The sequence below is a fragment of the Protomyctophum bolini genome (assembly GCF_963924005.1).
Source record: "Protomyctophum bolini genome assembly, chromosome: 19".
In the NCBI taxonomy this organism is placed as follows: Eukaryota; Metazoa; Chordata; class Actinopteri; order Myctophiformes; family Myctophidae; genus Protomyctophum; species Protomyctophum bolini.
The window spans coordinates 22,999,803-23,022,577 of NC_137880.1; positions in this window are offsets into that span (position 1 = coordinate 22,999,803).

A 22,775-nucleotide genomic window follows, 5' to 3' on the forward strand; every position below is an offset into this window, starting at 1 on the left:
CTATCTCCTTCTCCTTATCTCTTCCTCTCTCTCTCTCTCTCCTCTTGCTTCTTACACTCGCCTGTCTGTCTGTCTTTCTCTCTCTCTCTCTCTCCCTCTCTCTCTGACTTCTATCGCTGTGTGTTTCTGACATTTTTGTCACCAAGCTCCGCTCTCTGGACTCTGGCTCCTTTACATGGGTCATTTGTTTGCTGCGCCCCCCCGGAGTCGGGGTGGGTGGGACATGATGGGGGTTGGGGGGTGGGGGGGTGGTGCAGCTGCCGTCCACAGGAAGCCAAGTGATTTAGCAGTGACTAAGCTGCCCAGCCAGCTCTATCCTGGGGGCCTAGCTCCCTGGAGAGACCGAGACAGACGGAGAAAGTGGATGAGAGAGAGAGAGAGAGAGAGAGAGAGAGAGGGGTGAGAGATGATGGAGGGGATGGAAGAGAAAGACAAAGGGACTATAACGGAGGACATTTTGTTAGAGAGGGGAGGGGTACGGGTGACCAGACGTCCCAGTGTGCCTCGGGACGGTCCTGGGTTCAAGTCACGAGTCATGACAAGTAGGCAAAAAATACGCGAATGTCCGGGTTTTCAGCATCCACCACCAAATTTAGAATAGAATAGAAAAACAATAACACTTATTTCAAGAGCTTAGTCGAATGGTGTGCTATAAGTGGTTATTGTTCACCAGCAGAGTTGGGGTCCGTTACTCTTAAAAGTAAGGCACTACATATTACATATTACTTTTGAAAAAAGTAATGCCTTACATTACTTTATTACTCCCTGGAGAAAGTAACTAGTTACATTACTCGTTACATTACTTTTGCGTTACTCCATAAAATTGCCTGTCGCATTGTCACATAATTTACCACTTAACAAATCTTTATAATCCTAGGACACAAGATATTTCTTTATGCTCTTTACCAGGTTGTGGAGGAATAAAACAAAATGGGCCTTTCCAAAACGGTCTAGTGACTTTTTCTATGCAAACTTCTAATCAATTCTTCAATCAATCAAATCAAATATATTCAAATAAAAATAATGAGACTGAGAGAAATCAGTAGCCTATATGTTCACAGTGCTTTAGGATCCCTTTCTTTATGATGTGGAGTTCCCTGCTCCATTCTCATTAAATGTAGTTTTTCATGTCGGCATATTTGGTTTATTCATCTCTGCATTAAGCACACATTCTACAACAAACAAACTGACTGGCAGTGTTGCCAGGTTTTGGAAGAGAAACAAGCAGCCATGTCTATGAAAACAAGCCCAAAAGAAGCCTGACTATAGGATATTATAAAACAAGCCCAAAGTCGCTTATAATAAGCGGACATGGCAACAGCCCAACGTCTGCTCCGTCTCTGTGACAGTGGGAGACTGGCTCGCTGTGTGGAGCAGAGCAGTGCTCCTGCGGAGATTTTAATACCGAGACGACGTAAATGACAGTTATGACACAAGCGCTGTAGGCTATATCGAACAACGGACATTGATGTGTCCGGCCAGAGGTGGGAGGAGGACAGGTGGGTCTAAAACCGGACGTCTGGCCACCCTACGAGTCCACGACAGTAGCGAAAAGTGCTGTGCTGCTGCTGATCTGACACCAGTTTGACATGTTCTAGTCCGCGACTCCAGCGCACCATTACTTTTCATGTTCAACTCATCTCCGTTGTGTGCATTATTCTCCAAGTCCAAATTAAGCAACACTGCTGAAAGCAGCCACATGACGCAATTAAGTAACGAGTAACGGCAGCGCTAAAGCGACCAGTAACTGTAGTGTGATTATCAATTTTGGAGGAGTAGTGTCGTTATATTACTCGCTACCGACCAAAGTAGTGTCGTTACAGTAACGAGATTTTCCGTTACTCGTTACACCCAACTCTGTTCACCAGATATAGAAATTATTTGAAACCGTGGTTTTCAACCAGTGATCCTTGAGGGGGTTCCAGGAGGTCCCCGGCTAAATGATGGAGAGTTGGTAACCAATGGGCTTTAACTCTTGAGAGTGTAAAATGAAACCAAATGGACCCGTACAGGACCATTTGGTTTCATTTTATAGGCTCTCAAGAGTTACATTATTGTTAAATATAATGTGTTACCTGATTTAGAATAAGTCTATACAATTCGATAATGTAGGAGAATTGTTATTTTGATCAACGTTGGCCTGTTATCTCTCCTAATGGTACCAACATCAATAGTACCGCATGGGATTGTGGACAAAATCTTAATTGTATAGAAGTGATTATGGGTCCGGATTTGGGTTTCGGAAAATATGGTCACCCTATAGGGAGGAAGCGAGACAGGAAGGGAGGGAACGAGTATCAACGTGCGTGCGTGCGTGCGTGTGAAGGGAAGATCGAGGCCTCTATTGAGGTGAGATGAAGTGTGGAGTGGAAGGTGACCCGGCCCGTGATCACACAATGCCTCATAATCGTAGCCTTTAATCAGTGTATAGTAGAAGAATGGAAATCTGAATAAGGTTCACACTTCTATCATGAGATTCTGCTTGTACATACTGTACTGTAGCCAGTCCAGAAACAAGAATAACCATGTTTCTTTGCCCCCTCCTCTGCCTAGGAGCCATGATTGAACAGAGTATTATTGAGATTGGGGCATGACTAATCCCCTTGACTCATCCTTCACAGGCTCATTGCAGCACAGTAAAAATCCTTCAAATTATTTTCCAACTCTGACTGAGAGTCATTTCGTCAACTACAAATGTTTTCGACCTTTTTTTTCCACTGACGAAAGCTATAAAAATAACGAAATTAAAACCAAGCTGTGATGACTAAAACTGACAATCGTCAACAAATGAAAACTATAGACTAAAATGTTGTAGTGAAGAAGAGATCCATGTATAACTAAAAGACAAGTCATTTTATACTTGGTTGCGCTCTGAAATAGCAGATAGAAGCAAACAATGTGCCCATGAACCCCTTCCTACACCCTACATAAATGTGCCAGCCCATTTCCTCTCTAGTGTTTACACTCCAACACACGCACGCACGCATGCACGCACACGCACACACATTGCTTTCCCTGCTCCCTGTTTTAGCCTAATCCCATTATCAGTGGGACGGCTTGACGCTGACTAGGCCTGCTAACTGACCAGCTGCTCCCATAGTCTGGCCAGCACACACACACAAACACGCACACACACACTACACACACGCACACAGAGGAGAGGAGAGGAGAGGAGAGGAGCACTGAACAGCTAGTGCCACAGAAAATCCATTTCAACAGGCTCCTTTTTCTTTTTCGCTAATTGGACAAAAACAAATGTCATTTAAAAGGAGTGTTTGACCATTAAAACATGAATGACTATAGGCTATTGTTCTGCGCATAATCTAATACAGTGGTTTTCAATCGTTTTGATATCAAGGACCATTATTTATTCAGCATTTGAGCCACGGACCACCATTTGATGACATTTAGCTCAGACCCAAAACTTCGAATATTTTGTTGCCGTTGGATACGAACGATTGTGTTCACAATTCCAATGCCATATTGATGTGGTCATGATCAAAATAACAATTCTACATTCTCTAATTAGACTTCTTGTAAATTAAGTAATGCAGATGTTTAACAATGATTTTAATCTAAAATGAAATGCTCTCAAGAGTTAAAGATTTATTTGGTTAGCAACTCTCCATCATTTAACTGCATGACGATCACCTGGAACCTTCTCAAGGACCACTGGTTGAAAACTACTGATCTATACGTCTAGAGTTAACGTGTGTTTATACATTGAACTTTACCCAGTTCAGATGCATTATGGGCGATCATTCCGTGTGTATACGGCTGGTGATGTCATCTGTTCCTCGCTCAGCTCTCAGCTGAACCAACGCTGATTAATAATTGATGCTTCTTTCCATTATACCACTTTGCACAGTTCAAAGGCTGCGGTTTTGCATCCCAATTTGTTCAGTCTGGCACAGAGGCGGTGTCAGTTTTTCCTTTTTTTTGTCTTTCTTTTTGATGGAATTCAGGGCTCTCCTCACATCAATGGACACGGGGAGAACATGCATATACCCTATAGTATAGGGTATATAGGTATTAGGTACCCTAAAAAAAACATGCAGTAATCCTGGCCTCTAAACTGCCCACCCTGGAGGGGAAAGGAACTGTTTGGAATAACGTGTTCCAACCAGGGAAACTCCCCCTGTCAGGTGAAAAGAAGCGGCTTGGACTCCTCATGCATTGAAGGAAGCATGAGGTCAGTCCGTTTCTCTCCCCAGGTTGGCAGAGGGAGTATGGCGCCCAGGATTACAGGATTAACATAATTGATACATGAGTGAAACAATTTGGGGCAATTTTGAGGTATTTGCACTGGGGTATTTATTTACCATTTCCACTACTCAGATCCAACTATTGTACTTTTACGCCACTACCATTTATTTGAAAACTTTAGTAGCGTACTATTGACGATATGCACACGGCTGCCATCATTTGCATATAATGCAGGAGGCAGGAGGTTGCTTTACTGATAACAAGTGCTTCCAAACTCTGACAGGAAGTATAGCTCATAACATGTCTACGGTGGATTTTTCTACACTTAGCTTTTCGTACAGCTGCAATTTTGTTGAGTTTTACGTTATTTAATACAATTAGATAGGACTTTTCTGTTTGGATGAATGGGCCGTCTATGGGAAGTTGCACCTAGTTAGCACCTTGCTGGCAAGATGGCAGCCGTGTGCATATCGTCAATTGTTACTTTGTAGATTTTGATTATTATAACATACATTAAACACATAATAAAAAGAGGTTGCATAGTGAAGAGCTAGAACCAAACTCATCATAAAGTACGAATTGAAAAAATACCCAAAAGGTATACATCCAAAAGGAGTTTAAGTATCTCAGGGTTCACAAGTGAGGGGAGGACGGAGAAGGAGATCAGCCTGGAGAATCGGAGCAGCAGGGGTTCTCTGTCTACCGAGCTATCTTCGTTCCTACTCTCACCTATGGTCATGAAGTGTGGGTCATGACCGAAAGAATAAGGTTGCGAATATTCTCAGTGGCTGGCATCTCCCGACCAGACTACGGATAAGTGGTTGAAGATGATTTAGATTTTCGTTTTAGTCATAGTATTTTGAATAGTTTTCATTACATTTTAGTCACATTTTAGTCAACTGGAATGTTTTAGGGTCAAGACGGTTTTAGCGTTGTCCCTGCGATGTGATATGTCTTGTCGTTGACCCACGTTGACCCTAGTGATTCAACGTATGGAATTCTTGGCCCAAACCACACCAAAGGGTCAAGACGGTTTTAGTGTTAACTCCTTGCAACCGTTTGGACCCAAGGAGTTGCATTGGTGTGGTTAGGCTAGTCTAGTTTTAAAACTAAAATGTATTTTGGCAGGCCTTGATGGCGTTGGAATGGCTGTAATTTTACACTTGCTGAAAATAGCCGATCTACAAGGTGCAGGTGCAAGGTATGCGTTGCAGCGCGAACTTGTGAGCTTGTAGATCTGCTATTTTCAGCATGCAACTGGACTTTGAAGCTGCAAATAGTTGGTTCCAACTGCATCCGGGCAGATCAACAAGTCAAGGAGAAACCACCTAACTCATTTTTCATATGAAAAAAATATACATTTGTCAGGAAATGAAGAAAACCTTATATATTTTTTAAACAATGCAATACTGCCTCATCAAAGTTGATATTGTGACTTTATATATTGTCAATTACTTGCATGAGAGGGGGATAGGTGATGGAGTTAGTTGCTTTAGCAGACAGTCGAGGGTCCAATAGTTTAACCGAATACTTTTCATCAGTTCAATATTCTTTTAATCAACACACACACAGGTTCAATAGCATTGATTTATGAAAACATGGATTCCTCCCAACAGCGACGGAACGGAACCCGGCTATGGTTATGATGTGAATTGCTGTACATGGTTTGCCAGTCACACTGCTGACATGTAAAGGCCCATAGACTCGTTAAATGACTCTACATAATGCCCTCCTCGCTCCCCTGCACTCTGTGGTTACAATACAAATGGCCATGGGTCAATCAGACAGCCACGGAGGATTTGGCTGCACCTCTTTTAATTGTTGTCTTGGGTTCGTTTGCAAGCTGTTTGAGTGTGTGTGTGTGATAATAACCCTTTGGCAGACATGGTCGGAGGGGGAGAGGGGGAAAGGGGGGTGGCAAAAACAGTGCGAACAGGCAAGCTATTCCTCTTGGCTTGGGCCTCCTTCATCGCTGGAGCCACTGTGCGTGTGTGTGTGTGTGTGTGTGTGTGTGTGTGTGTGTGTGTGTGTGTGTGTGTGTGTGTGTGTGTGTGTGTGTGTGTGTGTGTGTGTGTGTGTGTGTGTGTGTGTGTGTGTGTGTGTGTGTGTGTGCGTGCGTGCGTGCGTGCGTGCGTGCGTGCGTGCGTGCGTGCGTGCGTGCGTGCGTGTTGTGTGAATCCCTCCATATTGCCTGGTGCCCGGTGCAGATACGTGCATGCAGTGCGTGTGTGCGTGTTGTGTGAATCCCTCCATATTGCCTGCATGGTGCCCGGTGCGTACATACAGTGTGTGCATCATGGGCCGTCTCATTGGCCCTCCCCATCTGTCTTATTTGTTCATGAAAAGATTCATTATGATCCTTTGGGCTCTTTGTACAACATGGACTATACAGGACATGCAGGGGCACGGAGGCCCTGATGGATAATTTTGGTACATTGGTTATTTGTGAATGAATATGCCTATGTTTCATTAACCAGAAATTAGTTCCATGTCATCATCATCATCACCTTTATTTATACTCTGAAATACAGTTGAGGGCAAGCCCTCATTTTCAATGTAGCCAGGGTTAAATGTCACTAGCTCTGAGTGCTTGTCCCATGTACTCTCTGATAGATAACTGTTGTTTTCCCCTTTTGGCCCAGAACCTTCTAATCGCTCCCCTCTGTGAAATACATGTTTTCTACATTTGGCCTTGTGTTGTCTATGCCCGAGACATTCTATGTCTCCATTCTAGTTTCCCAAGGTAGAACTACAAATTACTTAGAACAACATTGCCCAATATGTTCATGTTTCCTGGATTTACAGGAAGTAACATCATCTCTGAGAATTTACACATCATAATCAGATCGATAAAATACACCTTAAAAGGTAAAAATCTATTCTACAAGTTCACAATGTGCCGCGATGCGACACATTGTGCAGCTTGTAGATCGGCTATTTTCAAAAGATGTTTAAACATTTGAAAACTTTAATGGCAATGCTTTGGCCATGTCTCGCGACCCCCACCACCAATACAAACTGACTACAAAAATAACCTTTTAATAGAGAAAATATATCATAAATGAATACTCATTAAGGAAAGTTTATGCATTTACTATGTGTACTATGTAAACTCTTCATTTCCATTTTCCAGAAATTCAGTTGCATTTTTTTTCCCGGAAATAATTTGGGGACCCCCCAAAATAATTTGGCGACCAACTGAGGGGTCGCGACCCACGGGTTGAGAACCCCTGGATTAGGCCACTGACCTCATAACTCAGAGAGTCCACTCTCTGAGCAACAGACAGACCTGTAAAGGTCCATTTGGTTTGTATCTATAATTTAGCTGTGTTATTTTAAGTCAGGTTATTTATTATACCTCATGGCCTCCTCACCTTATACCTGAAAAGCAATCGCCTGTATTTGGCTGCAGTGTTAGTGTGTTTTGGTTTTGGGGGAGGGAGGGCCTGAGTGACTATAACTAATGTGACATAAGTGGGACCACCTGGTGTAAGTGCATATAGAGTCGTGTTTCTATGTGTATGCATCAATGTGTGCGCGCATGTGTGTGTGTATATGTGTGTGTGTGTGTGTGTGTGTGTGTGTGTGTGTGTGTGTATACAGTCAGCTGCTATTGAAGGGCCACGCATGCAGCCAATAGGGGAACAGGAGGCCAGGTGCTGCTTCAGGCTGCAGCTTGTTAATTGGTTGTGGTGTAAGAGCTTGCTTCAGTGCACAGTACAGCTTGGACCAGAGAGAGAGAGAGCGAGAGAGAGAGAGAGAGAGAGAGAGAGAGAGAGAGAGAGAGAGAGAGAGAGGTACATAACAACCACACCAATGAAGTAGCCAGTAAATGAGTTTCCTATGAACAGCCATCTCTATAGAGTCACAGATATGTCCATGGGTCAACCAATTCTAATGCAACTCCCATTCCACCGGGCACGACTGTCTCGCTAAGGTGAACTGTGTGTATGTCTGCATGCCAATGTGGCATTGTCGCTCTGGAATGGATAGAAGTATCGTTATTAAGGGTTTCCAACTTGCACATGCATCAACAATACAGGTTAAATCCACCAATTAGGCTTACAAGTCAAATAAAAGCTTTGGAAATATAGGCTAGAATGAAAGGAAGGAATAAATATAGCATGCAGAAAGAAAGAAAAAGCAGGAATTTTAACCAATTAGGCCATTGGTAAAACGTGATATCTATAGCTATATCATGTTTCCATTAAGATCTTTTTTTTACTCTCCTGACAAAATCACAGTTCATTTTAGAGCATTAAGTTGAATTGGATCATTTGGATACTTTAACATTCACTTCTCTAACGGCTCATCATCAGTGTGTTGAGCATGCAGAGTTCAGCTGCCGTTTAATGGCAAACAAACGTCTATAAAACATTTTTTAAAAACCGCAGGAAGCTGTCTATCCATTTGAATTGACAGACCCCTGGAGAACAAAAGAATGGCCGCTAATGCAGCTGAGAGACCAACCGCCTGTTTTCTACAGAGAGCAGTAGATAGATGCCAAGACGGGCAGTGGCTTTTAATGCTAAACCAACAACAGCGGTCACCTGGGACCCTTTCCTTTCTTCAAAGCCCCTAATGCAAAATGAGTCATACACCATACGACACTCGTTCCATAATAGGGCCTAACTTCCCCATTAATTCAGACCCCCCGCCACCCCCTTTTTTTTGCTGGTCGGTTTGGTTAATTGTTTGCTATTGTGTGTTCACCCATCTGAGCCCCTGTGTCAGTCCAAAAGAAATAAGAGGGAGGGTGAAATTAGAGAATTAAAGCGAGCTAAATACATGCCAGTGCAGTCCATTGATATTAACAAGGCAACTATTATTTTTTTCCCCCTATTAAAATAGATGCAACAGTTCCATAAATGCTTATGCAACATTATAACTTTGAGACTTTGAGGCTTAATCAGGAGTTAATCTAAGTGGCGGACATACATGAAGACTTCAAGTCTTTATGTATGTATATTGTTTTGTTCTTTGTGCTATGTCAAATGTGTGTACATAAGTGTTCTGCATACATGGCTGCTGGGTCGCAAGACACATTTCAGTGTGAACTGACAATAAAGTACTAGCCTATATCATATTATCATATCATAACCCTAGAATCCTGAATGTTAATTTATAGGCTAGTTGTAACACAATGTAACACAATTTAGTTAATGGACCGGCTACACTCTGGCATATTAGATCACACCTAAATCAGTGCTTTCAAACTTTTGGGGGACTTTTTTTAGGACTCTCAAATCTATTTGGCGCGGACCCACGTCAGAAAACGTGCTGTGCCTGAAGATTTGAGTTGGTCAAAAACATTTCAGAAATATTCCAAATCCTTTATTTTTTCAAGATGTTTTGGAGTATAGCTGATCTACAACCTCACCTCACAATGCATCGAGCTGATGGCTCATTGAACTGATTTTCATGCTATTAACACATCTAGGACTCCTGGGGGGTCTTTGAGCCCCACTGTAAGTAATATGCTGAGGAAAAATGCTTTTGAAGTTTCATGTAATTCAAATAATGTTACATTATGTAGCATATATGTTCAAAACTGTTACTTTTCAGGGAAAAAAAGCTCAAAACGTAGCATTTCGAGCTTGTGGATCTGCTATATCTTTGATGCTTTTCTGTGACACTCTAGTTGTTATGATCAAGTAGGACATCCATGTTTTACGAGAGAAACAAAAAGTTTAGATTTAGATGAGATGTTTCTGCCCAATATGTAAAACCAAAACGATATGCATAAACTCCCAGTCGTAACCGTTGACACTGAAGAGTCCACCGGTTCAGCGCGGTGAGCGTGTGTGCATCAGGCCTCGGCCATCTGTGTCATCCCCGCGACACAGTACACTGACAACCCACGTAGCAGGTCCCATATGGTGGACACACGGTGCCCCTCTCTCTCTCTCTCTCTCTCTCTCTCTCTCTCTCTCTTGTTGCTATTTTCTTGTTGTTGTTTGTTTACCCCTCCCCAAAAAAACACTGTTACTTGTGAGGAGCATGGGGTTTTGCCACCACACAAACATGCCAAGACCCAGTGGTGGAAAGTAACTAAGTACATTTTCTCCAGTACTGTACTCCAGTACAACTTTGAGGTATTTTCTTTTTTCTTTTACTTCAGTGGAGTATTTCCAATGTTCTACTTCACTACATCCCTAGCCTTGGAAACCCAGACATTTTTATTTCCAGGGAGAAAGAAAATAGTCTGGGACCGAGTCCACTTCAATTCGGAATACATCTCAGACTGAGGCACATACACTTTAAGGCCACTACAATTATTTGAAAACTTTAATTTGTTACTGCTTTAGTTAGCCTACTTACTTTATAGATTTTGATTATTTATTAAAAAAAACATAATGACCTATATATATATTTCGGCCATTTGAAAATAGACTATCTGTGGTTTTCAAAAGATTCTTATCCATTTTATCCATTTGAAAAGTTGTGAAATGGGACATTCTGCATAATGAGTACTTTTGGTCAATACTTTTTTTTTAAATTCTATTCAAGTAAATGATGAATTCCGGGCTTTTACTTGTAAGTAACAGAGTATATCTAACATTCTAGTATTGATACTTAAGAAAACATATAATAATAATGTGAGCATTTCTTCCACCACAAACATGCCAAGACCCAAGTGTATTGGCACGGAGTTCCAAGAACCGGTAGACTCAAGCTGGGAAGCGGGCAGACTCTTCTCGCAGTATAAGTGGCCAGAGGGAGAGCAGGGGACAGGCCATCTGTGTGGTAGACATGCTAGACTCCCTCCCCCCGGTTGTCGCCGTTTAACGGTGCCAGGAAGAGATGGCGACATATTATCATCCTCCTCCCCCTCCCTCCACCAGACGAGCTTGATCTTTGTGTCATTCAGGGGCGATTATAGCAGTGTATTTCAGGCCAAGGAGTGGATCCCTTATGCTGCGTTCACTCGGGCAGATGCAAAGCTACAGTCTACCATTCATTGTCAATGGAAGCCAGCGACATGAAGATACAAAGATTTGTAGCTGCTGCAAAAGCTACAACAGCTACAAATTGAAGCTGAAGCTGGATTCAACTTCCAGATGCAAAGCTACAAACCTACAACTGTAGCTGCAATGACAGACGTCACTACGGACGCCAACGACCGCGTGAACAACAACAAAGCGACAACGCAACAAATTATGCTGTGATATTTGCATCTTTGCATCATTTGCACCTGCCCTTGTGAACACAGCGAGCAAGGGTTGACAAGCACCCTGACAAGCACTTTTAGGCATTACATTTACTCATAAATATTGTGAAAATTACCAAACTACAAGCCCACAACGCATGTAGAGCTTGTAGATCTGTTGTCCGGGACCCCTCTAGGACCCCCTGTTGAAGACCCATGCAAGACCCAAGACATTTGAGCATGCCAGTAGACTCAGTGCTGATTTTGACAGGAATTTATTTGTATTTATTTATTTGTCAGTCTTTTGAATAAAATGTATTTTTGTCATCTGAAATGTCTAGTTTTAGTCAACTAAATATCGTAATATTTTAGTTACTAAATCTACAGTTTATTTTGTTGACAAAAAATATTTTGGCAAGCCTTGATGACTGATTTTACACTTATAGCCGATTTGCTATTTTCAGAGCATCACCCAAGCGCAAACGACCAAATTTGTTTTTTAGATCTACTCCTGGCTCACGTACTTCTCCACTAGTCCCTCCGTAACATTTTTGTCTAGTTTTTATTTGTTGACGACGTCAATATTTTTAGTCTTAGTTTTAGTCATAGTTTAATATGTAAAATAAATGAAATATGTAAATGAAAAAAGGTTGTCGACGAACATTCTCCGCCATATATTTGTATAGTCGACGCAAGCAACACGTACTGTTCAGCATCACAGCCAGGTGGCAGGTACATACATATACTGTAGTGTAGTACATAATAGGCATAAATATGTACACTAGTGGCTGTGACTTCAGCGGAAGAAGAGGGAGAGAGAGAGAATGCTGATGTAGACTAAGAGAATGTCCCCAAGGCTCAATTAAGGCTGTCCTCTCTGCCTTCATTAGCTCTGATCCTGCTGAGAGCCCACACACCTTTGGAAGAACTTGTGGTGGTGGCAGTTGTTGCGCTGGCTGCGATGAAACCTTGGGGACATGCTCACACACATGCACGCACGCGCACACACACACACACACACACACACACACACACACACACACACACACACACACACACACACACACACACACACACACACACACACACACACACACACACACACACACACACACACACACACACACACACACACACACACACACACACACACACACACACACACAAGGGCCTGCATGGGCTCCTCCGGTATCTAATGGTCTCAGGGCAGGGCTTCTCTCAGAAGCGTGGAGGTGTTATTATGTGGTTTGTGTTAGTATGGTATATAGGAGGGTTGAGTCACCGTCAGTGGGGAAAAGTACATTTACTCAAGTACTGTACTTAAAAGTACAATTATGATGTGGTGTTTTCATTTTAGGCCTACTGGAGTGTTTCCGATTTACAATTAATGCTTTTACTTCTACTCCACTGCATCTCAGAGGCAAATGTTGTACCTTTTACTACCTTTTACTTACTAGATACTTTGTAGATTTTGTTTATTATTACAAAACATAGCCTACATTAATGACTTCATTCCTATACTTTGACTATTTGAAAAAATCCGATTTACAAGATCAAAATGTCACATTGTGAAATAGGACATTCTTCATAATGAATTTTACTTTTGAGTATATTTTGATGCCAATAAGTACAGGACTTTTACTTCTAACAGACTATTTCTACATTGTGGTATTATGTTACTTTCACCTACTGCAAGTAAAAACAGCTGAGTACTTCTTCCAACCACTTGGTTGTTATATGTTGTACATTAAGGAGAGAGGGTTGAATCACCACCAGCTCTCTTCACTTCCTTCTTCCTTTCCTGTGAGCGCGGCACATAGCGCCAGGACTGTTTGACTCTCACGGGCCCAAACAGAGATGCTAACGAGACCCTTGGGTCTGGGCATGCCCTGACAAGAGGCAGGGGTGGATCAGCTATGTCAAGACTAGGGGATTGGATTTGCTACAGAGATTCCAAGCTTCACCGAGAGCGTTGTGATTTCTGTGATTTCGGTTGACCACCCGAGTGGTCCCCGCAGAGAGTCTCATCTGTCTCCGTGTGGACAGAGTAGTTTCGGTGGAGTTGCATGCATGGAGAACAAGATATATATATATTTTTTAAATTAGATACCCATTAGCTTACTGTGAAACACAGCAGCTATTCTTCCTGGGGTCTTAAACATATCATCATTACAACATTTCTTCCATATTATTACATACATTTACAACATTCATCCAACACAACACCATGCCGATCTACAAGATGACACCATGCAGTGTCACACGACAATCTTTACACACACACACACACACACACACGCACGCACGCACGCACGCACGCACACACACACACACACACACACACACACACACACACACACACACACACACACACACACACACACACACACACACACACACACACACACACACACACACACACACACACACACACACACACACACACACACAGAATTGTCATTTTGGCAAACATCAACACAGCATGGAATTGTGCACAAAATTGTATCCAACGATAACAAAATATTCTACGTTTTGGATCTGAGAGGCTTCTCATCAAATGGGGGTCCTTGGCTCAAATGCAGAATAAATATTGAACCTATATATGACAAGGGTTGAACACCACTGCCTTATGCTGATCATACGGTAGCAAAGGTTCACATAAAAAATACAATTGAAACTAATTCCACCCAGCTTCTCTATTCTTCAGTCTGTGCATACTGTATAATAAAGAATGTTCAAGCATTAGGATGCAGGCCAGCCCTGACTAGTTCTCTCTCTCAGTCTAATTGCATTATGGGCTGAATCACAGCATCACTGAGCAGCATGCGTTTAGGAGGAGTTGACAATCACATTTTGTAAGTAATCAAGCTTCGTCTCGGTTACAATCCCTTAATTTACTTAACGCTCAAACACAGATGAAAATTTTATCTGCTCACTTATTTGGTTAATGGCGATGAAATTGGATTTCAGCCACTCTGTCAGCCATCCTCCCAGTCTGGAGTCACACAGCTACACACATTCTTTCAGACTGTCACTGTTAAGATCGTGTTGTTGCTGTCGGGCACAAACCTTGCATCTCGAATTTCAACTTTTTTATATTATTTTCCTGTAAATTAATGCCCACGTCACATCAACACGTCACGGCGTATGTGAGCTTATAGAACTCGTAGATTGGCTATTGACGATTGTTCCCCCCATAATGGGCAAATGGAAATGTAGCCCTTTTATCCAAAGTGCTTTGCATAGATTGTGCATTACATTCACCCATTCACACGCACGCACGCCCACGCACACACGCACACGCACACGCACACGCACACACGCACACGCACACGCACACACACACACAGATTCATACACCAATAGCAGAGGAAACCCTCAACCACCAACCTGCACATCGGGAGCAATTAGGGGTTCAGCGTCTTGCTCGAGGACACTTCGACACTAACTCTGTTGGAGCCCGGGATCGAATTGGGAACCACTCTACCCCTGAGTCACTGGGCCTCATGGAACCGGGAAAGCATCCGTTTGCAAAATAGTGAACCCAAAAGCAGAGCCAAACACAGGGAACAAATTGAAGAAATTGTAATACTTTGTGGCCAGTGAGGCTTTTGTTTTGTTTTTTGTTTTGTTTTGTGATTATTATTATTTGTTTCATATTGCACATATTTTAATTCTTTGACTTTATCAAATTTTAACATATTCGGAATAACGTTTTTCAGTCATTCATTCATATGGCCATCTTAGCTTCAACAATGTGTCACATTCACTTTTATCGCTTGCGTACTCATGAAAAGAGTTGTATGACGACCGACTGTATGACGGTAGCGTTTGAAAAGTGTGTGTGTGTGTGTGTGTGTGTGTGTGTGTGTGTGTGTGTGTGTGTGTGTGTGTGTGTGTGTGTGTGTGTGTGTGTGTGTGTGTGTGTGTGTGTGTTTGTGTGTGTGTGTGTGCGTGCGTGCGTACGTGCCTGCCTGCGTGCGTGCGTGCGTGCGTACGTGCGTGCATGCCTCTGGGCATTGTTTCTGGCCCCCTATGAACAGCTTAAGCTTTTTAGTTACTGTGCAATCATCTCACTGAGGGGAGCGCCTAGCCTGCGTGACCGCGACCCCTTCAAGCATCTTACTGCAAGGTCAATAGCATTGATGTGGGCTAATTACAGCAGCACCACTAGAGAGACGCTGTCTGTCGTGATGGAGCCTCGACACTACTAGGGCTGTCACTATTATTACATCATCGTCTAATCGCATTTATTTTTGCACAATCGTCTTAACCGGCGCAATGAAATAAAGAAATGACCTGCCGCGTCACAATGGTTTTTCCAGTTCCTCACCTATCAGGCCAGGGACACTCTTGGCCATTTTCCATGAAAACTACACAAGAAAACACAACAAGCTGTTGAAAGGAACGAGGCCATCGCACGCTACTTAATTTAATAAAGAAGCTACATCGAGCGATCATTAACTCATTTGATATTTCATGCATCTAGCGGACACTTATTCAGCATCCAATAAGCAAGCAGTGCCTTCCTCATGGGTACTTCAACAGGACACATGGGTGTTGTGAGGATATCGAAATAAAAAAACCCTGCTGTGCTATTCGCAGGAGGATTAGATACACGACTCTCACTGTCATTTCAAGGCCACCCAGCCTTTAAGTCATTAACCCGTTCAGGATGGGAACCCCTTTTGGTGTTTTAAGCATTATGTTATACTTTAGCTGTTGAACAATAGCAGATCTACAAGCTCGTAGCGTGGCACTCTGCCACACTACGAGCTTGTAGATTGAAACATTGTGAGAATGTGGCGCAAATCTTTGAATATATATTCTTTCAGAGCAAACGTTTTTAACTCAAATCTTTGCTTCTGAGATGGGGGTCAGCGGCCAAATACATATCATTCTGTGGGTCCTTGACATGAAAAGGTTTGAAAACCACTGATATAGAATAGTATTTTTAGAAAACTGTGTGTCATTAAAAAGAATTGTGTTGGCTATTCAAAACTAACAGATAAACAAGCTTGCAGCTGCTATGCAAGCTTGTGCTTCTGCTATATGTCCAGCTTTGAGGGTCTGTGTAAACACAAACATTGAAGACAAATGTGACCAGATTTCACTGAGTCATTGTGCAACCTCCAGCTTTTCACCAGAGGAGAATTTTGTATTATTTGTATCCAAAAGCACAGGCATACTCTTCACATACTAAAGCATGTCTGAAATAAATGTCAGAGCTGAAATGTAAATATGAAATAAATGCTTAAAGGTGTAATGTTAAGAGTCCACAGAAGTGAACCTTTCAAGCCTATTTTCTCAACTTGTTGTTGAGACATTACTCTATAAGCCATATCTCCAAAACTGGTGGGTCAAACTGAACAACCAATATGTCAATTTGAAGCTATGATTCCATGCTTTCATATGACAAAAAATCCAATGGCAGCCCCTCAGTCACAAATGTACACAAACATTGAAGACAAAAGCAAATTATGATTGGCCAGAATGAGATGATGTATGATGATAAGAGCGCCCCTCACTTCACACGGGTGTGATTTTTTAAATGATATACCACTGGCTTATAAGACATTGGTAGGATCGGCCTCAGTTAAAAGGCCTCACCTGCTGTCTACCCCAACTCCCCCCCCCTCTCCTTGACCGTTTGAAACCTCTGTCAGATTATTCTGTGTTTGTGTGTGTGTGTGTGTGTGTGTGTGTGTGTGTGTGTGTGTGTGTGTGTGTGTGTGGGGGGGGGGGGGGGGGGGGGGTCCACATGACCCCTTGACCTCTGACCTTTATTGATTGAGGTCTGCACCAAATCCCCCCATCCCCCACTAACCTCTCCACTGTCACTGAAGAGCTTGAACGCTGGGGTGCCATAATGTTTCCGTTACTGACCTGTCTCATTGTCCCTCTCTGACAGGCTATAGCATATATATTTGTAACCCTGTTGTGCTCCGGACAAATATCTGTTTTGGGGGCTTGGCATTGGGGGGAGGGGAGGGGGGAGGACTATGTCGATAAATGATACAATGAGGTTGTCTGAGTTGATGTTCAAGAGCAGTGGTTTTCAACCAGTGGTCCGGGGAGTCTGGGACCACCAGTGTTCCTTGAGGGGTTTCCAGGTGGTCCCCAGCTAAATGATGGAGAGTTGCTAACCAAATTGACCCTTATAGATCTTTAACTCATCAGAGTGTAAAATTAAACCAAATGGACCCTTATATACGGGTTAAATTATTGTTAAACATCTGCATTACTTAATTTACAAGACGTCTACACAATTAGAGAATGTAGAAGAATTGATTATAACAACTATAACAGAATATTCTACGTTTTGGGTCTGAGAGGCTATATGTCATCAAATGGTGGCTAATTACAATACAACTAGTAATGCAAATGTCTATGTCTATGTCTATGTCTATGTCTATGTCTATGTCTGTCTGTCTGTCTGTCTGTCTGTCTGTCTGTCTGTCTGTCTGTCTGTCTGTCTGTCAGTCAGTCTTGGGTGCTGTTCCTTTCAAAGTGCAATCACTACAGATCAGAGATCAACGGCGAAAAATAGTGATCAGCCATCAATGAGCATAGACCATAGGGCTTATTGTTATTGCTTGTTAAGCGAGTGTGTGTGTGAGTGCATAGATGCATGCATGCATGCGTGCATACGTGCGTGTGCGATCGTGTGTGGGGAAACGCCCCCCAGCCACTGCGTTTAGTTTTACTGAGGTTAGGTTTAGGTATAGTTTACTGAGGTTAGGTTTAGGTATAGTTTTACTGAGGTTAGGGTTAGGTTTAGGTATAGTTTTACTGAGGTTAAGGTTGGGTTAGGGTTAGGTTTAGGTATAGTTATACTGAGGTTAAGGTTAGGGTTAGGTTTAGGTGTAGGCTGTCAATCACAGCGACTGGCCAGTCACAGCGCACCCTCTATGTCACTCTGTACTCAACCCTAGGAAGGAACCATGCTCGCCACAGAGAGCCTCCACTCTGACCCCCTCTGACCTTTAACGGAACTGCGCCAGGTCAGCTGTCCATGGTGTTGGTGGGTGAAATCAGTCCATGGATCAGATTGAAGGTGTGGCTATAAAAAGGCGATTTGACTTCAAATCATTGTCACGATTATTGCCAAACCATTGCTTCGATTGTGATTAATGAATGCTAAGGCCTCATTCACACGTACCAAACACCAATCAAGCAAATGTTTGGTGGCCTAAAAAAACGACAAAATTTGCTTGATTGGTGTTTGGTACGTGTGAATGAGGGTTTATTTAAAACGTTGGTTCTCAAAGTGGGGTTTGAGAACCACTGAATTAGAAAATTAATTTCAGATCTACAAGCTCCCAACAGGACCTCTGCTATGCTACAGTATGTATTGTAGGGGGTCAATGTATCATGAACACCATATTTCTAATAGTCAGAGAGAGGTTTTACAGATCGTTACAGATCCATTCACAACAGCTTGTCGTTAACTAGACGAGTGAATGGATTTACAAGCATTATGGACTCTGTGTGCGCGCACTCTGCGCACACGCACACACACACACACACACACACACACACACACACACACACACACACACACACACACACACACACACACACACACACACACACACACACACACACACACACACACACACACACACACACACAGAGAGAAAGCCAGCTTCTTAGTCCACCAAACATTAGGCCTAATGAATGGGTGGATATTTTTATTTTATTTATTTATTTATTTTCATATTTTACAAATTACGAAGTGTCATGTGTTGCTATCATAATATGATGGCAAAGGGAAAGATATATTATACTATAATGTATTTTTCCCTGCAGGGTATTATGGTAAAAACTCTCAATTCTCTCTAGTCACGGTGAACTAAATGAAAGCAAATATAACAGAGCTGTCAAGGAGGATTAAGATCAAAGTAAGTCTGAGTTGAACTGGGTAGGATTCATTAGAGACGTTTGCACTTGGACAGCGCATTGGTGTCAACAAAGTGATTAGAGCTTATCCTGAGCCTGGTTAATGAAAAGCTCAGGTGGCTGGACCCCAGTACTCAATACTGCTGGTCAAATATTACTCAAGTACTGCTGATAAATAACTGTTTTATGAATAATTCTGACCATTTGATCACATTTTGTCATAAATGGTCATACTTAATTCAAGAAAAGCACACTTTAAATAGTACGAGAGAGGCTTTTTTTAAATAGATTTACTGTAGCTGCATCATCACATGTATTTGGACACATGGAATATAGAGAAGGCAGTTGAGCTGGAGAACGATGTATCCGTAACACCGCGAGTACGGTGACTTGCAATGGGCCTGTGTAGGAAGGACCGTCTTAGTGGTTGGAAGGCAGTACAGAGGCATTGTATTCACACACAGTGAAACTCTAGAGAGATGCCCCCTCAGCCATCTGGCCCCCTAACTCCGGGCACAAACACAAACAGAGCCACGAGATAGAAAACCCATTGGACTAAACCAAATTATAAAACAGCAAAAGGAAAACTATCTGACACATTGGAAAGAAGCAACACAAAAGCAGAGTAAACTAGAACGCTATCTGGCCCTAAACAGAGAATACACAGTGGCAGAATACCTGAGCACCGTGACCGACCCAAAACAAAGAAAAATCTTAACTAGGTACAGACTCAGTGAGCACAGACTCAGTGAGCACAGTCTCGCGATCGAGAAAGGCCGTCATAGGCAGACCTGTATCCCGAGAGAAGACAGACTATGCACCCACTGCACACAAAATGAAGTGGAAACCGAGCTACACCTAACCATCTGTCCATTGTACCAAGACATCAGAGACACATACTTCCCACAGATTACAACCACACACGGAGATTTTGAAAACATGACCAATGACAAAAAACTCCCATATCTGCTGGGCGCAGTACAACAATGTGCAAACACAGCAGCAAGATTTGTGAGTTGCTGTGATAGGAGAAGGATATCAAATGGAACACAACCACCCTAAAGACTAATCATTGTGTATATTCCTGCACTATACCTGCATTGAATGACCTTGGTACATAGAATTTGATCTATTGAAGATTCTGACCTTCAAATGTACATCATTTTTGTTTTGATTGTATTGCTGTATTGTTGTATTGTTCTTTCTGCTTTGGCAATGTAGACGTATGTTTTCTCATGCCAATAAAGCCCTTTGAATTAAATTGAATAGAGTTGAACCAATATTGGTGTATTTACTCACCAAAACACCAATACAGGTCACATTCAATCTTGTCACCACATTGACTACATGTGTCTAACTTCCACCCCTCCAGCCTCCTCCCCATATGACAACCTGCAGCCTTTTATACCCAGCTGCAGCTAATGAGCGTGGACTGCTCCAAGTCCATTCACAGGAAAGGGGTATATTCAAAATCTAACACATACATAAATGAACATACATAAAGCCATATCATACCAGAACTACAACAATGAGTTTTTATCCCTGACTATAGTACAACATAAATATCAATCAAACTTTATTTACAGCTGAAGCCAATAAAAGACAATTAACAATTAAAAGATACAGAAGTTCATAAAAAAATCTAAAAAGCTCTCAAAAGGAATCTATAAGAGGCACAAGTACTCCACACAGTGGGATTGGTATCTTACTGTGGTATACCTCGATTGGTCAACACATTAATGACCTCATTATGAGACCCATCAAGTCTACATTTAAAACTGAACATAAGGTTTCTCAGGAGAGCCTGGAAGGTGGTTATATGATCAATAACAAAAGCACACCAACCCCCCTCTGACATCCTGACTATGGTCCAGCCCAATCTATCTGACAAATACCTTTTCCTATAAACACATACAGTACCAGCACTGTTAAGCATTCAATCAGTCTCAATAAAACCTCAAATTCATAGAACTTAAACACTACACACACTACACTTAATATTGCACACAATTAAAGTGCTAATGTGCTGTGCAAAAATATAAAGTGTCAATGCTGTGCAAATGTCATTCAGGTTATCTGTGCAAACATAAGTAACAGAGGACCTCTCTCTGTTACCCCACCACATGACCACAAAGACACCCATGTACCTGTCAGAAAAAGATACGCAGTCCCACCACAAAGACACCTGTCAGAGAAAGGGAGTAGACCAACGCCCGCTAAGAACCGAGTTGAGTCTTTGCTTGCATGCATCCGCCTGCCTGCCACTATACTTTCCCTCCACTTGTTGACTTTCAATGCCACCCTCCATTCTGACACTTGCACCTGGTGCCCTAAAATATAACCCGGGGAGGGGTGTGTGTGTGTGTGTGTGTGTGTGTGTGTGTGTGTGTGTGTGTGTGTGTGTGTGTGTGTGTGTGTGTGTGTGTGTGTGTGTGTGTGTGTGTGTGTGTGTGTGTGTGTGTGTGCGTGCGTGCGTGCGTGTGTGTGTGTGTGTGTGTGTGTGCGCGCGGCGCGCGCGTGTGTGTGTGTGTGTGTGTGTGTGTGTGTGTGTGTGTGTGTGTGTGTGTGCGCGCGTGCATGCTCTAAATTGTCCATATATGATTTCTCTGATTTATGTTTTCTTCTAGAAAAACAAGACCGTAAGCACACTTTAGTCAAACCACGTGGGCTGTATATTTGGATTTACTGAAGACAGCTCCGTGTAATTCAACATGTGTCAAGACTCTCCTGTTCAGAGGCACAGGCATCAGTGTAGCCTATAACACATACACATTTACCCCCGCCCACATTGTTGTGCGTCCTGTGATGATGCCATGTTATTACAGTGACAACGACAACCCCCCCCCCCCTCCCTCTGTAATCTGTAATCTCTCTCTCTCTCTCTCTCTCTCTCTCTCTCTCTAACGGTGTGGAGCATGGCTGGCTGCGACAGCACCGGCAGCAGCAGTGTTTAGTGTGATTTGTGTGAATGGCTTTATCTGGACTCTTATCTTGCAGGCTCTGCGGCCCAGCTGGCCTACACCTGTCACACACACACACGCACGCGCACACACACACACACACACACACACACACACACACACACACACACACACACACACACACACACACACACACACACACACACACACACACACACACACACACACACACACACCACACACCACACTTGCTTTCACCCCACTCGCACACTTTCGCCGTCACACTCCCAGGTCATCTCATCAGTCTCTTGTCTCCTAATCGCCTCACTCCCTTTGTGTGTGTGTGTGTGTGTGTGTGTGTGTGTGTGTGTGTGTGTGTGTGTGTGTGTGTGTGTGTGTGTGTGTGTGTGTGTGTGTGTGTGTGTGTGTGTGTGTGTGTGGTGGGGCCAGATGTCCCCACCCGTATACAGTAGCAGAATGAGAGAGAGATGGACACTGTGTGATGACCGTCAATCTTCCTGGTCCTCACAAGACAAAGGCTTGTTTTATGGTTGAAAAGAGTTACAGTTATAGGAGACGATTCGGGTTGGGGTTCA